This window comes from Sprattus sprattus (genome assembly GCF_963457725.1).
Source record: "Sprattus sprattus genome assembly, chromosome: 13".
NCBI lineage: Eukaryota > Metazoa > Chordata > Actinopteri > Clupeiformes > Clupeidae > Sprattus > Sprattus sprattus.
In genome coordinates this window covers 19,144,617-19,159,616 of record NC_137911.1, presented here as the reverse complement: position 1 = coordinate 19,159,616, position 15,000 = coordinate 19,144,617, and the positions used below count along the sequence as shown (strand labels likewise).

General features: G+C 45.9%; 1 protein-coding gene across 2 annotated transcripts in view; it reads right to left on the bottom strand.

Moving 5' to 3' along the window:
- The window catches only part of stxbp6 (syntaxin binding protein 6 (amisyn)), a 93,454-nt gene that overhangs the window by 5,112 nt on the left and 73,342 nt on the right, over positions 1-15,000 (bottom strand). The window lies entirely within an intron of this gene.

Genomic DNA, 15,000 nt, shown 5'->3' with positions numbered 1-15,000 from the left:
AGTAAACAAACAGCCCCTGCCCTTCTCTTCTCTCCACACACACACACACACACACACACACACACACACACACACACACACACACACACGACAGGCTAACAAAGTATGAATCTCTGAGTGTGATTGAGACAGAATAGGGGCTGGGGAGGAAGAGACAGACAGCAATAGATCTAATAGGCTTTTGGATCTGAGGGGAGGGGAGTCAGACACAACGCCACCCATCACCACCCATTCACATCCCTCTGAATGGGAACAGTATTTGGGCCAGAGTACCAGAGGCTGGTCCCATACTAAATGACAACCAACTGTGTGTGTGTGTAACATCCAGCTGGATGTGGCCCAGAGCAGGCTGGGAACAGGACAGGACCACCCCCCGTACTGCACCCACCCCCCAATACAGGATCACCAAATTATAATCCATGGGCAGCTGAGCAGCTGTTACTATGGCAACCCGCTGAAAGAGAAATGATGTCTGGAGACACCCTGAGGTTTCGAGACAGGTGAGCTGAAAGGCAGAGTGAGCAGGATGGTGGCCGCAGCAGGGTGTGTGTGTGTGTCTGTGTGTGTGTGTGTAAGTGTGCTGCAGAGGTGTGTGTGACTCAGGGAAGACAAATAAAGTGATCTGTGTGTGTGTATGTGATCGTATGTGTATGTATAATGACTTGAGTAGGATATTGGCCACACAGGTGTGTTTCAGTGTGTATGGCAGCTCAGACATAACATACACTGTGTGTGTGTGTGTGTGTGTGTGTGTGTGTGTGTGTGTGTGTGTGTGTGTGTGTGTTTGTGTGTGTGTCTCATACAGGAACTTGTGCCAGCTGGATCTCCTTTCATCCTCCTTCAAAAGGAAGTTAATAAAGCCCAAACCCAATCAGCTCCCAGCTTGAGGCACAGAGTGCCTGTATAAGATGGCTGCTCTCTAGTGAACCACGTCATTTGTCACCGTAGACCACTCTCTACCCAACCTCTTAGTGAGCGGACGGCAGAGAGAGGACAGCACCACCACTTCTGTGTTAAAAGCACACTTAAGGACGTTACTTTGGCTCTTCAAATCCTTCAGATCCTCTCAGCATTTGTCATAACCTCTATACAGCCAGTTTACCAGCCACTAATGGTCACACACACACACGGTCACACACACACACGGTCACACACGGTCACACACGGTCACACACGGTCACACACACACACACACACACACACACACACACACACACACACACACACACACACACACACACACACACACACACACACACACACAATGTGTCTATGAAAACATCAACAGAGCACCTTCTATTCCTTCTATTGCTTCTTAAATGTTTTTTATGTATGTCTATATCACCCAAAAGCTTTTACGGCCTCTACACACCATGTAGCCACTAGTAGTCTTTCACACACACAAAATGTAACTATTAACATCTATAGCTCCTTTGCGGTAGTTGTGTGTGTGTGTGTGTGTGTGTGTCATCAGAGGAGAGGCAGGGAGTGCCTTCACACCCACTCCACTAACACATGGTCAGTCTCCAGGGGTATTCGTGGGAGTGAAGTGGTGCATTGTGGGATCCTCGTCGCTCTGATTTTCCACAGGTGGGGCTGACCTGAGGGTAAATATGTGGGATCTCACACTCTGCACTTTAAGTGTACAAAGTGTACAAAGTGAGAGGGTAATAATTGGTTATAAAGATGCTGATCAGTGCTTCAACTGCAAAATGTGACCTTTGGTGTAAAACATCCAATATCAACTGGAACTTTCTTTTTTTGCCAGCAGCTAACAAGGAAATGTAGCTTGCGCGCCCCCTTGATATCAATAAAATCAGGGTGTTTCAGGAAAAACATGAAACACAGGGTGAAAACAGAATGGAACAGAAACTTTGGCAACAATACTGAATGCTGTGTGTGTGTGTGTGTGTGTGTGTGTGTGTGTGTGTGTGTGACGGGTTGGGGATAAACATGAATCATGCCCCGACATGAACCCAGAAACAAAGGAAGAGGGAGAAGAAGAAGTAGAATAAGAAAAAGAAGAGGGGGCTTTCTAAAGCTGATTGTAATTACGGTGGCTTTGGACAGGGAGAATCAGGCTCTCAGACACCCATCAGCAAACACTGAGCTCTGGGAGACTAAATAACCACAAACTGACAACTTGATTGCCCAGGATGGTTGCACATACACAAACAACGCTCACATACCCAGTCACAACACTAAAAGCTTTTTGTTTTATGTCTGAAAAATGCTCAATTACTTTTTAGAAGGTCGCTTCAATGCTCAATTACTTTTTAGAACACCGCTTCAAGTAACAATTCATCAGGATATACTTGTAAGGAGGAAATGGCTCTTTGAAGTGGAAAATCACAGATGGCATTATTCCTCTGTTAATTAATTCATTTGGTGGGGCAGGGTGTTGTTTTATGGTGCCCTGTTGTGCTGGTGTTGTGTTGATCTTCCCAGCCCCCTGCAGAGACTCTTATCTCAGATCTCTGTTCCTGTTGGTCAAAACAAGGAACAGGACAATGAGGATGAGAGGGTCAAACTTAATGTGATATTAGATGATGAGAGTGATTTCTGCATGATGTTTGGACTCCTTTTAATGGTCTCAATGTGAGTGGGAAAATGGTCTCAGTTCTTCATCTCTATATATTAAGTAAAACATAGATATCAGAGACCTGATCATTTTGGCCTCTGTGAGGGGTCAGAAGTGTCTCTGGGTAGAGGGGGTTCGATCCCCACTTGGGGGAGGGAACTCCCTCCATTTGGTTGTTAATGTGTGAATCTCATCTTGAGAAACATGATGCAGGACGAAAATGGGTACTTAAGGGTAAGACAGACAAAGCTCTGGGAGTCTTCTGTCTTCAGACTCACACGTGTGAGTATAGTCATTTCGCAGCAGCTAGGTATGTTCATGTTCTTTAAGTGTTTTTATGTTTCGTGTAGTATTTTAGACTTAGTATTCTTTAGGTTAGCTTTAGTTCTTCATTTTCATACTTGATTGGATGTACTGTAATTAAGTAACTTGTGCTTGTTATAATAAATTATTATATTCTGACCCACTTTGCCCTCTTAAGAAATTCTTAACTAAGAGAAGTACTCTCAGGTACGGTGTTTCCACAGAAGTCGAACTAGAGGTGGCTCCAGATCCACAGTGGCCGTAAGCGTAAACCTGTGAGGCAACTGGCTATCCTCAACTGGGCTAGACATGCTATAGTGAACTGCTAGTGGTATTATATAGTGGTGGCTTACCGAACAGCCTCTGCTCTGGATTGAATGGTTATACGGGATCGTACTACAGTCAGGCACCCGTCCCTGGACCACGTCAACTATCAAGCTGCAAGGTCCCGTAGCAGCAGTATAGGACCTCTGAGTTAGACCCAGAATAGTTACAGCCTGTGCCGTGGGTATGTCAATCAGCTGTGGCATTATCCTAAGCGACATTAGTCCGAGACAAAACCAGTTATTAAAAAGTAAGGGAGGATTTCATATTACAGACGATAGGTGTACAAATAATTGAGTTGGAGATCAGCCTACCAAACCCGGTATTTATATGCATTAGAAATACGGAGCTAAGACTGAGCTCCTCAAAGAGTGCGGTCAGACAAGAAATGGAGTCAGATAAAGAGGTATTAAAAAGAGAGATGTTTTAATAAACTGTTACGTTTTCAGCAAATCAAAGCGAGAGAAGAATTCACTCGAAGCCTTCCAGACGGCCCGGTCCCTTTTTGGTTCGGGAAAAGTACCGTCTTTTACATACTAAACTGCAAACAGTTATTGGTTATATACAGGTTTCTCCTCAATAGGTTATACTATATGATCGAAAAGCATTTAGGGGCAGGTTAACAGAGAAAGACATAATTAGAGGAAATTAGTGACAAGGCTCTATTGCAATTCCCACTTCTTAACCCCAAAAATAAGCCTTTTTTTTTAACCTTGAATGGTGTATCTTTTAGATTATGCATTAGCTCATATTGTCAAGACATAGGCTGGTGTTGATGTTCAAGTGAAATCTGGATTACTGTTAACTGTCTTTTTAGCTACGGATAGCTAATGTTTAGGATTTCATTTTCAAACTGGCTACCTCATCTTACATCTGACTAGGAGTCAGCAACAAAAAGACAACGCTTGGAGTCTACTGGATTTTTCACAGGATTATTTTTACCCATGGGCAACTAGAAAGCACATGATGGAACCGCAGCAGCACCTGTTAAATCAGTGGACTGTGAACAAGTCACAGCTTTTCCCTGTATGTATGTATGTGTGTGTGTGTGTGTGTGTGTGTGTGTGTGTGTGTGTGTGTGTGTGTGTGTGTGTGTGTGTGTGTGTGTGTGTAAGCCTCTCTGTGAGGAATAGCACAACTCACAGGGGTGTGAAACTCCCGTGCTGGGAGCTGGCAGGCAAGTGGCCACTGGGATCACACACACGCGCACACACACAGACACACACAAACACATAAAAACACACACACACACACACACACACCACATCCACACTGCTGCATAGCTCCTGTCTAATTTATGCAAACGGTGACATTCTGGAACTTTCTCACCCGAACAGCTCACCATTCTCTACAGCTGCGGTTTGGGTCATACCGTATCATGAAGCTGGAAAAAGCCTTACTCTTCTTGGGAGAGATGAGAGGAGAAGGGCATCATTTAAGACACTCTGACCTCCACATTAAATGCCACAAAAGACAGGACCTGACATTTCAGCGTGTTCGGTGGAGTCCGCTAGAAGCTCTGCTCATTTAAATTAGTCATACATGGTAAAACACAGCACTTACATAGGAGAGGACATCTAGGCCAGTATTCATGTACTGACAGACACCCGGTCAGGGACCTTTCAAAAACAATGTACACATGCTCAAGAAACCAGAAGCAAACCAATGACTTCAGGGAGTTCAGTTTCAAGAGGTATTCCTTACAAACCTGGAACTGACCATGAGTAACAAAAGTGAATGATCAATAGTCAGCAGTAGTCATCACGTAACAACAGATGGCATACATTTCAGTTACAATAAACATTTGTAAATGGTGATACCAGGGTGTGTGCCAGTGTCGTTTCTATGCTGTAGCGATCTACCCCGCTACCCTAAATAGTGCCATCTTCTAACGTTACCATCCACCACCACGCTTGTGTGGGACTGTAGGGTATGGACTTGGCGCAGTCACCAGAGACACGGCGTGCTCGAGTTCCTCAGGGACCAGAGCGCATGCATGACATGACATGACGGGTCCAATTACTCTACGTGCTGTCCCTTCAGATATAAGGGCCCCTCCACGTGATTAATATACGTGCTGTACCTTCAGATATAAGGGCCCCTCCACGTGATTACTATACGTGCTGTACCTTCAGATATAAGGGCCCCTCCACATGATTCAGTGTCGAACATACAGTAGTGCTGTTCAGTGGTACAGTGGTTAGCGCCACCGCGCTTAGTGGTGGAGCCGGGTTGGATTCCCGTCCACTGCAGGGTGTCTTTGTAAGTCGCCTTTGACTAAAGCGTGCAAAATACCTGACCTTTACTTTTGACATGCATACACTGCTTGGTTGATAGGCTGCAAACCAGATTGTTGTGGGTCATGATAGGGCTACGCATCTGAGCCAGATAAAGGCCAGATCGGGGCCAGATCCTCGTGGGCGTCACCTGCTCCATGGACAAATACAAATCACAAGAGAGCTGTTGACTGGCGGGCGGGCCGGCGGGGGGAACGCAAGGCTTACCTGCGATAAGCAGATGACCTGCCTCTGAGACCACATCTTTCTTCAGTCGGTTCAAAAACTTCTTGCAACGGGCAAAGACTGAATTTACTGACTGTTCGTCTGCTGTAGGAGACAAGGAGGTGGGCTTCATTTTCACTGGCTACGGAGCACTCTGGATCACGCTGGTTAATTCTCAGGCATTTCATCCTGATGTTTTTAGTTAGATGGTCACTGGATCTTGTAAGTTATTAGGTACACACCATGGACCAGATTTACTTTGTCGAGTTCTGTAACCTTTCTGTATGGACTATGCAAAACCTTTCTTTACTGTTGTAGTGTTCTAGAAACCTCCGTCAGAACATTCCAATTAAGAACCTCTCAACACTCAGGCACTGACTTACGATGTTCCAATGTGTGAAGAGATGCTCTAATCTAGAATGTTCTGAATGCAGTCAGTGTTGAGGATTCTAGTGGTCAGGTGAGAGTTCCTCTGATACCTCTATGCACTGAGCTGTAGCTCAACACACCACGTTTACCTGAATAAAAGACAGAGATGTGATGCTGCCAGAGTACTGTGACACTGGGTCTGCTTCAGTAAATCTGATCCTACTATAGGCACCACTCACACATGAGGGTACAGTCAATTATATCAGGAAAATCATTCCATGCACAAAACTAATTATTCTAGTAGAAAGAAAACATTAATTCAGGGGGCTGGGGGAAGATTAGTACATTTTTTAAATTTAGTATCATTAGCAAGTGTTTCAAATGTGCTGTTTGATGTAGGATGACAGTCTTTGTAAAGTAGCAGAGCAAGCTGATGCAAGCCTAGGAAATCCCTGAGAGTCTGCATGCTTTATCACTCTGATATTCAGTGAGTTAACATTCAGATATCGATACCGTGGAGGAGAGCTACAGAAGAATAAACCCCTACACTCCCATAAAGTTATTATACTAATGTACTGTTGTATATTCCATGTACAATATCTGACATAACGCACAAGATGGAAGCTACAATGTAACCAACAACTAGGCTTCCCTCTGGTATCAGGCTCCTCTGCTGATGTTTGTAATAAGGAGGCACTACAGCTGTCCCTGTGCCAAACTATCTGACGTGTATAGTCCAACTGTGGTGCAAAGTAACTGGTACCATCCAGTTCCACTCAGTCCAATGACTCATGCAGTGTAGAAATTCCATATCTGCTCCAGCTGTTCTGATTTAGGTGTCTTTTGAAAGGTCACTCCTTACAGGTTTAGTTCTACCTCCAGTAGAGATATCTCTACATTTTTGGGGCCGTTGTCACTAGCCTATTAGGGAGGGCGCTGAAGACAGGGCTTTAGCATCATCACATCTTCATCAAACGACTGAAAAATAAAACCAAGGCCACCAATGACTGAGCACACTGCAGCTCTGTCGACTGTCACCAACAGCATCAAAACTTGCAGTCATGAAATGACAAGGATGTGTTGTACAACAAGCCAGTAATCCCAGCCACCTTGAAATGCCAGTCCTCCGAAAGCCTACTGCGAAGCCCGGCCAATTAATGGAGTGGGCTGCATGCACTCTGGAAAGGGCAAACTATGTGTGGGTTTGTGTATGTATGTGTGTGTGTGTGTGTGTGTGTGTGTGCGTGTGTGTGTGTGTGTGTGTGTGTGCGTGCACGTGTCTGTATAAAAATAAGGAGGGAGGCTATTGACTAGCCATCTTGTCCAGGAACAGATAATTGCCTGTCACGGCGGCTCAGCCAGAAGCCAGAAGCCTCGAGACATTGAGGCAAGAACATTAAGCACCAGGGTGGAATCACACCAAGACTCTCCTGAGTGTAATTACGTTTTCTTCAAGGCTCTCTCCACACACACACACAGCCACAAGCATGAACACAGACACGCATGAAGGAACACACACACACACAGACACACACACACATACACACACACACACACACACACTTTGAGTCATGGGGCCTATAGCTACCTATGGAAGTGTATGAAATTATGTGATGCCTAGATAGGAGACTACAGCATGCTCAGTGGTCCGTTACTGATTTCCCCCAACTTGCCCGGTCTCAGTGGGTCGCGGAGGAGGACTGTGCATAAAAGCAGCACATTGCCTCGCACGCTCACACAAACAAACGCATGCACGTGCACAAACACGCCCACAACCCCCACACACACACACACCCCCCCCCCACACACACACACACACACACACACACACACCATTCCTTAAGGAACCAGACAGAAAACAAAATGATTTGGAAATAAAGCGCTGCCCACTTATCCCACTTCTGGGGACTGCTCCACCCCATCACAACATAAATCTGCAGCCAGCGCAAATAAAGCCTAAGCCTTCATCCGGCTCAGGGTCCAGGGTGCCTCAAGGGACACAAGAGGACCAGTCTCTGCATCTTCACTCATAGCTCTGCAGCTCCCTGCACTGAAGTGGAGTTAGCGGAAGTAAGCTTGAGCGTGTGTGAAGGTCTCTAATAAGGTGGATACCTCAGAAATGCTTTTCCATGAGTCCTTGATGTAGAAGGGTGGTGGCCACGCTGGTTTCTGAGGAGTTCTGTGGAGAGGTGGGTGATGGAGCTGGTTTCTGAGGAGGTCTGTGGAGAGGTGGGTGATGGAGCTGGTTTCTGAGGAGGTCTGTGGAGAGGTGGGTGATGGAGCTGGTTTCTGAGGAGGTCTGTGGAGAGGTGGGTGATGGAGCTGGTTTCTGAGGAGGTCTGTGGAGAGGTGGGTGATGGAGCTGGTTTCTGAGGAGGTCTGTGGAGAGGTGGGTGATGGAGCTGGTTTCTGAGGAGGTCTGTGGAGAGGTGGGTGATGGAGCTGGTTTCTGAGGAGGTCTGTGGAGAGGTGGGTGATGGCACTGGTTTCTGAGGAGTTCTGTGGATGTGTCTGTCACAGTTGTTGTCCCACACCTGAGCAGCGTCATCACATTTGTTTTGCACTGGTGTGAGACTTAAACTGGGACAGACGGACGGACGGACGAACAGACAGACAGGAGGACAGAGGACACATCCAGTCACAGCAGCGCTTCTTCACAGCCACCTCGTCCTCGTCTCTTCCTCCCCTCTTCCTCACCATGGCCGTCTCTTCTTCCTCCCTCGGCGTGGTCCCCTCACAGTCTATCTCCTCTCTTTTTCAACCTCCGTACTTCACCAGAGTCTCTTTCTTTCTTCCCAGAAGCCATTCTTCTCCGTCCCATCTTCTCATCCTTTTTCTTTTCCTCCTATACCTGTCAGCATTCAATTCAATTCCATTGTACTTATAAACCTCCAATAACTATTTAAATAGTCTCGCTTCACAGAACCCAGAGCCTGAACCTCCTAGATTAAGCACTAAGACGACAGTGACAAGGAAAAACTCCCATTTAACAGGAAGAAACTTTAAGCAGAACCCAACTTCCTCTTTTACATTCCCCTGCACCTTTCCTCCCTTCTCATCCATCATGTTGCAATAGTTGTCATTCCTCTCTCTCTCTCTCTCCATCTCTCTCTCTCTCTCTCCCTGTTCCTGAGAGGAGTTCACCTCGAGGCACCCTGACCCTCTGGAATTAATTCAGCTGGCTCAAGCCATTCTTATTTAAGCAAGTATACATGCTCTCTCACACACACACACACACACACACACACACACACACACACACACACACACACCTAACACACACACACACACCTAACACACCCCCACACACACACACACACACACACAGTTTCATTGGGCTGGGAGGAGAGAATTGCATTTGTAATTGTCTGTGTGTGTACCTGTGTGTGTGTGTGTGTGTGTGTGTGCGTTCTTATGAATTCTCCTCAGTCACCACAGTATATGGCCTTATTTGACATCTTTACCTACACTAAGAGCTAACTATGTGCTGTAAGTGTACATTTGTTTCAATATGCATGTGTACAACATGCATCCTGTACACTGCATCTACTCTGTATATGTGTGTGTGTGTGTGTGTGTGTGTGTGTGTGTGTGTGTGTGTGTGTGTGTGTGTGTGTGTGTGTATATGTGTGTTTGGTGTGTGTGTGTGTCAGAGAAAAGGAGCAGAGAGAGTTAAGGGGGGCATATGATTTATGAGCTGTGTCTGATGAAGGGGGAGTCAGGCATGGAGGTGTGTGTGTGTGACTGTGTGTGCATGTGTGTGTGTGCATGTGTGTGCGTGTGTATGTGTGTGTGTGTGTGTGTGTGGGAAGCAGTGGTGTTGGTGGGCAGGGGTCAGAGGCAGTGGAACACCAGAAGCGATCTGGCATAAACACACTAATCCTGAGCCTCCACAGAGATAGCTGACTGGGTATCTGCCTCGGGTCAAATGGAAGCCAACTGTGTTTCCCTACAGAAAACTTCAGTCTCTTGACAACATATGAAAGCACAACTAAGCAAAACATACTAAGTAAAACTAGCAAACTTTAGTAAGCTTACTGTACTTACTTACTGTATATAGGTCAAACTACGCATAAGGTTCACTGCCCAAGAGAAGGGAGCTCTGGAAGGGATCTGTCCCCAGAGAGGGTAGACCTGGTGGAAGTGAGTCAGATCGTGAACTGACGTGTGTGTGTGTGTGTGTCAGCAGGTAGATTTTTAAACAGAGTTTCTGTATAAAGGTCCCACATCAGGGGGGTGCTTGATTCCCACCACTGCCCCAGGTGCCAACCTTTAGACGCCCCCCTAGGGGTGCTGCCAGCTGGGGAGGATGCTGAGTGCAGTGGTCTCACTCTGTGCCAGAGTGAGCCTTAAACACCCTCAACAACACACACACACACACACACACACAAACACCGAATTCACACAAACACAAACAAACACACACTCTCTCCCCCCTCCTCCCCTAGCCCCCTATATCACGCTTCCTCTCCCTCTCTACACCCTCTCACACTCAAACTCATCCTCATACCTCACTTTCTCTTTCCTTCCCTCTCTTCCCCCCTGCTCCCTCTTGCCCTCTCACTCTTCCCTTCATCTCTCACTCAACCACCCCTCTCTCCCTCTATCTCAGTGCCTTTCTTTCTCTCCCTCCCTCCCTCTCTATCTTCTCCCCCACTCTATCCCCTCTTCCCCTCTGCTAACCAAGCAATGAATGAAAAGATGCAAAAGCCTGTTGATATTGGCACTCAACATCCAATCAAATTACACCCCTCCCCTCCGAGCACCTGAAGCACGAGCGTTGATTGGCTGGGATTGTGTAGGACTCGGTCGGAGCCATTATGTTAGTTTACCATTTACAGATCCAGGATTGTGTGCAAACCTCAACGTTAACACTGAGCGGACAGCAAGAGGACCGGGAGAAGGTGTGCGATTAGAATATAAATCCCCAGGACCCTTTCACTCTCATTCTCTGCCAAAACAGTCTTGAACACACCATACACACCACCCTCTCACCTCGCTCCCTCTCTGTTCAGGATGGTGGAAGTCAGAAGCACACACTCCCACCCCTCCTTGTGAATGTCACACACTCAACACCTCTCCCTTGCTGTCAGCTCATGTGGTGAACATTAAACAATGTTGAATACTAAACACACACACTCCCCCACCTGTCTCACACACCCTCACTCACACACACCCTTACTCAAACACACACACACACACACTCTCGATCAGGTGCTGTGGTGAACATTAAACAATGTTGAATACTAAACGACACTCCCTCGCTCTCTGTAATAACACACACACTCACACACTCATTCTCGATCAGCTGCTGTGGTGAACATTAAACACCATTAAACACACACACACACACACCCTCTCTATCTTTCCCAAGGTAAAAATTAAACAATGTTAAACACAACCAACCAACCAACCTCCCTCCCTCTCTTTCTCTCACTCCCTCTCTCTTTCTCACTCACTCACTTTCTCTCTGTCTCTCTCTCTCTCTCTCCCCCTCGCTCTCTTAACTGCAGTGTTGAGCATTAAAAGCACAGCACCTTTCAGTCCTTCCCTCCCTCCTTCTGTGCTAGAGGGAGTCAATGCGGCTCTAACCAGTGCATGGAGGAAAATCCCCACCAGCCAACGCCACTCACCCCTTCACAAACTATTATATCCCTATCCATCTCCTTTCACTCTTTCTTCTTCACCCTCTCCCCCTTTTGCCATGTCTCTCTCCCCCTCTTCCCATCTCTCTCTCTCTCTCCCCCTCTTTCCATCTCTCTCTCACTCCCCCTCTTCCCATCTCTCTCTCTTTTTCTCTCCATCTTTCCATCTCTCCCTCTCACTCCCTCTCTTCCTATCTCTCTCTCTCTCTCTCTCCCCCCCTCTTCCCATCTCTCTCTCTCCCTCTTCCCATCTCTCTCTGTCTCTCCCCCTCTCCCCATCTCTCCCTCTTATCATCTCTCTCTCTCTCTCTTCCCTCTTTCCATCTCTCTCTCTCCCCCTCTCCCCATCTCTCTCTCCTTCTCTCCCTTTTACCATCTCTCTCTCTCTCTCTCTCTCTCTCTCCCCTCTTTCCATCTCTCTCTCTCTCCCTCTTCCCAAGCACAGGGGGGAGACCGATCAATGGCCAATAAAGACGGGAGAAACAATCTTACTGTTGGTATGGGTTTTATTTAACTTCCCTTGAAAGCACTGCTGTTCACAGCCAGATTATCGCAGGGGAGGCCTTTCCCACATCTGAGGCATTAAGCCACTCTGACGGCAGCGCCCAACAGGAGCTCTTCCCAAAAACATATAGTATAGGCAAAAGTATTGTATAGCAGTAGTAACAGGTAAGCTATTTCCGTCGCAGGTAGAGGTAAACATTCCCCATAGCAGGCACAGACGAGCCTTTTCTCACTGCAGGGACAGGTAAACCTTCTGTATAGTGGGTACAGACAAGCCTTTGTCACTGCAGGGACAGTGAACAGACACAGCTATTGACTGGTTGGGCAACCCTGGATACAGGACTGTTAACGGTGTGTTTTTCGCCTGGAAGTCTCTAGAAATCTGGCACCTTATTGCTCGAAATTAAAAAGAGTGAACGTGCCGTTCACAGACACCAGAATGAACGCGTTCACAGTATCGTTCATCAGGCAGTTCATGAACTTTCATAGAGATACTGCAGCTGGGCAAACTAGTGTGGGATCACTGTGTGTGTGTGTGTGTGTTTATATTAATACGGAACAGTTTAGGAGAGAAAGTTCATCTTTTTAGAAGACTGGTATTTCTGACAGCAAAAATTCTTCAAGTGTAATCAGGGAGAAGATGAGCATATTTGGGTTCTCCAATAAGAATTGCCGCTGGCAAAGAAGCCTGCTTCTCTAACCCGGTGCGGTTTATTCTGAAAGCAGATAGGGCTTATGTGCTCTCACTGCACAAACAAGCACACAAATCTGAACGCTTTCCAAGCTCATGTTTAAAACTCTGATAAGCATGCCCTGAAAACTGCTGAAATACCAACCTTCTGGGGTGAGAGAACTACTCCGCTGGCCTGTGGCTGATGGGGAGTGTGTGTGTGTGTGTGTGTGTGTGTGTGTGTGTGTGTGTGTGTGTGTGAGCCACAGACCCAGACGGAGTGCAGGTGTGTGTGTACATTTCTTACGGAAAAGCAGTGCATTTACAACATACTTCTAAATACCCTTATAGATGTACAGTGCCACTTTAAAGTATGTGAACCCCTTGACCACTTAGGAGTTTTCTGTTGTTTTACCATGATTTTTCATTTTTTTCATCACCAATTTTCCATAGAAGGAATGTCAGGTTTATGTTTATCATTTGCATGTACTTTTTTTAGAGGGAATTGTTTGAGTAGCCAAAAGACTACATGAAACATGGAATTAGTCCATTTCAAAAGTAAGTGAACCCCCAGCTGAATTGGTAAAGTCAAGCAGGTAACAGATTCAGTGAAACTTATTTGGGTGCTTAATTAGTCAATTAAGCAAACCGATCATCTGAGACATCCTTAGGGAAAGGTTTGGGCAACACAGATTAAAAGAGGGAGGAAACCAACAAAACTACTGCAGTGCCAAGGTGTACCGACACAGATCAACAATGCCGAAAGGAAACGAGATATCCGAGAACATCAGGAAGAAGGTTCTGACAGCCCATCAGTCTTGGGAAAGCTATAAGACCATCTCCAAAAGATTCCAGCTCCATCCATCCATCCAAGACAAATAATTTAGAAATGGAGGGCATTCAACATGACCGCATCTCTGCCTAGAAGTGGACGCCCATCAAGACCATCACCAAGAAGCACCAGAAGAAGAATAAATCAGGTAAAAGTCAACCCACACATCACCTCTGAAGAGTTTCAGACCTCTCTGGCAGCATCTGGGATAAATGTACATGGGTCTACAATCAGATGAAAGTTGAATAGACATGACATTCATGATCGGGTTGCTAGAAGGAAGCCTCTGCTCTCAAGAAAGAACAAAACTGCCCGTTTCAACTTTGCCCGAGAGCACTTGGATAAACCAAAGGCCTTCTGGAAGTCCCTTCTTTAAACAGATGAGTCCGAGATAGAATTATTTTGTCACGATCAAAACCAACAATTTTCGTCTGATTGTAGACCCATGTACATTTACCCCAGATGCTGCCAGAGAGGTCCGAAACTCTTTAGAGGTGATGTGTGGGTTGACTTTTACCTGATTTATTCTTCTTCTGGTGCTTCTTGGTGATGGTCTTGATGGGCGTCCACTTCTAGGCAGAGATGCGGTCATGTTGAATGCCCTCCATTTCAAAATTATTTGTCTTGGATGGATGGATGGAGCTGGAATCTTTTGGAGATGGTCTTATAGCTTTCCCAAGACTGATGGGCTGTCAGTACCTTCTTCCTGATGTTCTCGGATATCTCGTTTCCTCTCTGCATTGTTGATCTGTGTGGGTACACCTTGGCACTACAGTAGTTTGGTTGGTTTCCTCTCTCTTTTAATCTGTGTTGCCCAAACCTTTCCCTAAGGATGTCTCAGATGATCGGTTTGCTCAATTGACTAATTATTCACCCAAATAAGTTTCACTGAATCTGTTACCTGCTTGACTTTATCAATTCAGCTGGGGGTTCACTTACTTTTGAAATGGACTAATTCCATGTTTCATGTAGTTTTTCAGCTTCTCAAACAATTTCCTCTAAACAAGTACATGCAAATGATAAACATAAACCTGACATTTCATCTATGGAAAATTGGTGATAAAAAAATGAAAAATCATGGTAAAACAACAGAAAACGCTTAAGTGCTCAAGGGGTTCACATACTTTCAAGTGGCACTGTATATTCTATATTGGTAGAAATAACAAAGCATAGGGTATTGTTTGGACTAAATTGGTCCACTAAAGAAAAACTAGTAAAGTTAAGTTAGAAATCTGTTTGTTTGGACTAAACTGGTTCACTAAAGGAAATGT